The sequence below is a fragment of the Anabas testudineus genome, chromosome 5 (genome assembly GCF_900324465.2).
Source record: "Anabas testudineus chromosome 5, fAnaTes1.2, whole genome shotgun sequence".
Classification (NCBI taxonomy): domain Eukaryota; kingdom Metazoa; phylum Chordata; class Actinopteri; order Anabantiformes; family Anabantidae; genus Anabas; species Anabas testudineus.
The window spans coordinates 9,649,308-9,654,827 of record NC_046614.1 but is presented as its reverse complement, the minus strand read 5'-3'; positions in this window follow the sequence as shown (position 1 = coordinate 9,654,827).

Genomic DNA, 5,520 nt, shown 5'->3' with positions numbered 1-5,520 from the left:
CCGTGCTGCCCGGCTGTGCTTGGCCGGCTCCGGTGCTCATAACGGGGAGGGCCGCCCCCCTCAAACAGGGGTGTGTCGTGACGTCAAAGGTAACGAAGAGGTAAACAACTTTGACCGCGTGAGGTTTAAAGCAACACCGTTTCGCTTGGGATCTCGGGATCGACGCGGACCCGGTGCGGGGATCACCGCGCTGACATTGGACACGGCGCGGTGGCACCGGACGCCGCGTCGAGGCCGCAGTCGCTCACGCAACGCGGTGTCTTTGTTTTGCAGCCGCAGCCCTGCAAATCAACTCACACTGAAATAAGCGCACAACGCGATCGCCGTCGACTGCACGCAGTTGGGGGGGGGGGCGATGATAAATGAAAAGCCCCGTCACTGTTTTTGCACTTCTGCGTCGTTATTTCTTTGATCATTTCCAAATGTGTGCGGCGAAGCGTGTGTGATGGAGGGGTGTGTCTACTCTGCAGTACAGTGGTAGGCTGGGAAGCAATGCCGCTGCATGGTGATGTTGCCATACATTTGCGAGGCGTGAGAGATGGCAGAGTATGCTAAAAATAGGCGATTAAACTATCCCACTACATGATCACACTGGCCAGATATTCTTGATGTGATGTTCTACTCTCCTCTTGCATCTTGCGAAAACACTGTTGCCCACTTAGTTTCGATACATTTGTTTGTTCGCAATGCACCTAAAGGCCTGGTATGTGGTGAGATGGTGTATGGGTGTGTGGTGGTAGGGCAAGCGGAAGGGGGCCTGGGTGAAGGTCAGGGGTGTGTCTATAATGTAAACACAGTAAAGACGACAAATACCAAGGGGAGAGGGAAAGAGAGAGGAGGGCCCCATCCGCTTACATACATCCTCTTCCAACTAGTCGTTCTTCATTCCTACTGAGGCCTGAAAAACGATGAACTGTACAGGCTGCAATGAGAATTCACACCGTGGCTTTGCAAATTATTATGAATTTATTTTATGATACAGGATGCCTGTATGAACGAATAATAGCATAGGTCATTTAACAAGCTCTATGCATGTTTTTTTGGTAATAATGCCATATATTTTACTCTTCAGCAGCCAAAAAATGTGGCTGAATTCGGTCTCATCTTGTACCTGATATGTTTGTGCTGTGCCGACTAGATTTAGATTTTCTTATTTTTGTTTAAAAAAAAAAAAGAGCTTAAGTACACAATGAGTCAACGTCAAAAACAGATTCTAGTGATAACCACGAAGGTGTAGGATGAAGTCATGGTTTATTGCACCTACAGTTTTCATAATGTTCACGATTTGCCAAGCTACATATTCCTTTGTGTTCATGTGTGCATTGGTCTTTTGCCATCTCACAAGCCAGTTACTGTATCCCCTTGCCCTGATCTAACAGTTAAAACAGTGCTGGAGCTACTGTATGTTGTATGCTGTTGTACTCTCTAAATCGTCTGCCCGCACTGCGTTGCCTCCAAAACGAGAAAGAATGTTCACAACAAACATTCCCCAAATATTCCAGTGAATTCCACATTAGACAGTTTTACATTTTGTACCCGCTGTGTGGCTAAAGAGTACAGACCACTCAACAATTAGGGTCATACCATAAAAGCCAAGCACGCATGTGCAAAGTTCACAGTCGGCTACAAATTCATTTTTGCCAGTTTTGTGTTCTGTGTTTAACCCCCCCCTCGCTCCTGAGCCAACCGGCACCTTAGACGTGTCATGATCTTATTAACTGTTGATTCATGTGCAGTAACTGGTAGTAAAGTGTGTGGGTGTTAGGTTCATGCTCACTGAGAGTTGATCCTTGTCCTGTGGCTTGGGCAGTTTCCAAGTCTGGCACCAGTGCTGGATCAAGCCGTTCTGCTAACAAGGATTTGGTTGGCTCCACAACACCCATGTCAGACATGTATTCTGGCTGAGCCATTTTGTGTCCTCAGATGCTCCAGCCCTTCACTGAGTGCTGGCCTGCTGTTTGGAAACTAGCAGAGTGGAAATCATAAATCAGAAACACTTGACCCACTAAAATTATGGGAATTAGTATTCATGGCACTGGTGCAGAAACATAAATAACTTGAATACAGAGCTCATACTGATAAGGGCTAAACAGCCATTTTAACATTAAGCTATCCTGCCATGCACGGGGACAGTGCATGACATATACACCACAGGTAAACACACATATTAGCGCATCAGCAATAGTGTTGCAGCAGATTCAGAGGACGTGCATTTATTTTGAAGGAGAACATTGGTCCACTGTGGTGCATTATGACTTTGTTGTTCTAACAACAGTAAGATTAACCAGAATATTAAAGGAAATGCTTTCCTGTGCAGAGTGAAATTACACACAACTGCAGATGTGGGTAATGCACATAACACTTGTGATATATTGTAACACTAAATGAGAATGTAGGTTAACAGAAATCAACTAAGCTCTATCAGGACAATCCCTGAACAGGTCTTACACATGTTCTGGGAATTAAGGTTATAACCAGCCAGTATGTGTAACTCGCACTCTAGTGTGTGAGTCCAGAGCTACTGTGAACACAGCCTTCAGACACAACAAATCACTTAAGCACCTGACAGCATGTCTGGCTGGATTCTGAAAGCGTGTGCTGTGCTCCAGTTTGTAATGTTTCAGTGCTAATCAACATGCATGCATCCTTGAGAAACATCCATTTTCTATAGTATCACTATGAGGTTTTTATGGTTGTTCTCAATAAAGAAATGAAAGATCAGAACTTTTTTCTTTTATTATTTTAGACACATTATACTTCATCAGATCAGATCACATTTTATGACAAATGAAGGCAGAAAAAGTTCACATACTTTTTCTTGCCACTGTATGTCATCATGAGACACCAGTGCAGCCTCCGTAGTAAAAGACAGTATATCAGCTGAGGATGTCATCATGTAAACCCCATACGGCAGTGTCACATTTTAACTAGAAGATCATACATATCATACTACGGAGCAACTTCTGTGCTAACCAACTGAATCCTGGACTTGCTGACAGGCAGCTCATTGGTGGCGAAGATGGGCACTTCCTCCATTCTTTTTCTTAGCACCACAGAGAGCCAAGACTGCGTGCTAATCTCATGCAAGTACTCCGTGATCGCACATAACTATGTGGGACAGCACAGCCGCACTTAGTTTGTGAATCACACCACAGTCATCAGCATAATCACTTACTGAGTTTTCAGGGAGGAATAGAGAAAATTGAATTATTTCCCACTTTTAGCATTAAGCTGGTTTCTGAAATATCATCTCCTGACGAGTGTTAGAATTGTATTTGTGTAATTCAGACACATATGTACAGTAACGATTTGCAGGTTATTTAATTACATTTAATTGCACAACACATAGAATACATACATACAAACTGCAAACAAAGCAGTATGTCCTGTTAATATATTGATAGGACAAATAGGTCAAGGACACAATTAGGAACTTTGAGAAGCAGCATAGATGAAGAAGAACCACCCTCAACCTCATTGAAATGCCTTAAGTGAAGAGAGTCAGCAGTTTCAGGTTTCTTGGGGTCAGCAATACAGAGTAATGTTAACATGGTATTTCAGCACAGCTCCTCTGTTTCTAACAACCTTCCACATGCGCTGCATCAAGAGTATCTGAAGCAGCTGCATCACTGTGTGGTGTCCAAGCTCTGTCACCCTGGACCATAAAGCTGTACAGCAGGTGATGTAAACAGCATAGTTTCTCACAGGCAATAAATGACCCCCCGGGACATTTACCACAGGAGACCCCTAAAGGAAACCCACAAAATCACAACTATACTTATAAAGTAATTAGTAAAGTGTGGAAGTATATTATAAAATGCTCTACACATATGTTTTTAATGTGTGACTTATAGTTTTGTATTAGCACCATGTGACTTCAAAAGTGACAAATCAAATCTCTTTCTTGTCTTGCAAAATCTGAGCATTTTTGGAATTCCTTTGTGATCTTCAAATGTCAAGAGGTCAAATGTATGAAGGGGTAGATGCAGTTCTTGGACTCCTGCTACATGATGTACAGTAACTCTCAAATTTAATGACGCTGTAAAACTGACTGTGATCTTTTATTTACAGACAGAGAAATCCTAAACTTCACACCATACTATTTTCCTCTGGAGACTTGCCAGGTGCTGCAATGGAAATTTGACTAGTGAAGAGATATGGTTCATTAAAATCCCTCTAGTTCCATCTTCTGGGAAGAGGAGGGACAACACGCTTTACTCATTGCTGTGATTCGAGTGTGTGGTCTTAGTGCTTAAACATCTCTGAAGCGTTATTTCTTACAGTACGGCATTTTTCAAAATGGCACAAAGGAAGTCGGTCATAAACGCCTAAGTGCCTGCTAATGAAATGTACTGCCATGCAACTGGTCCAGCTAATTTCATGCAATTACGCCAAAGTGGAGCTGTTAGTGTTCCTCAGCAACAAAGGAAAAATAAATATGCATGAAGATGATATCATACTATATCAGACAAGTGGCTACATCTCATTATATCTCAATCAGCTAGATTAAGTGTTGAGAGTACAGTACAGCATGCAAAGCAGCTGAGCTTCAAACACACCCACATTAAAGTGTATTTAACAGTTGAAGCTATTGTTTAAATATTTTTATTTAGGGCTGCAAGTATGAAATTTGTTTTAAATTAACTTAGTCATCCAAACATATCGACTATTCTTCCAAAGGTGCAACTGGGCGGGCTTGATTTTCTTGCAGATGTTTATTAACTATAGTGGATTAATTTAGAATAAAGCATCTTCATCATTTATATGTTGGAAATGGAAGAATCCTAAATTTGAAAGTAACTAGTAACTAATTTCTCTCAGATAAATGTAGTGGTGTAAAGATTACAACATGTCCCTCTCATTAGATCTGTCCTGTACTGTTATGGTTAGATGGGTTTCAGCCAGAGCACGCTGCAGCTACAGCTGTGCTGCTTTCACAATAGAAATAGTTTAAAAAACTATAGGTAACATGTAGCTGCACAATACATTTTAATGACTACACACAGACACAGTAATAAGTGGTCGTAACAACGAATACGTTTATTGACGCCGATGAGCTCATTTAAACCTTTGTTTTGAAAACAACGCTTTTATTTTGTGAAGCTGAGTTGGACCAGCGGTTAGCTAGCAGCGACGTTAGCACAACAATGTGCAAAGTAAATGACGCTTTATCATATTGCAATTTTTGTATTTGCTAATTTAGTTACAGTAGGTTAGGTTAAACATGATCTACTGTGTGCACCTGTAGATTCAAGTATCGTTATATGTTTGTACAAGCCTGCTTGTGATGTCCACGGCGAGTTTCGTTAGCTTATCGCCGATAGCTAGCTTGACTTGGCTAACTAACAATGCCGGAACACGGGTAGGTGTCACCAATTTAGAGTTTAACGAAAACAATGTCGTGCCACAAGATATAAGACATAAAGCTGGGGAAGTGATACTGCGGATAATAAGTAATATTGTTAGTTTAAACACGTGTGTACCTATTAATGCGGTTGTGTAGGCGGTATGAGCGCAGTT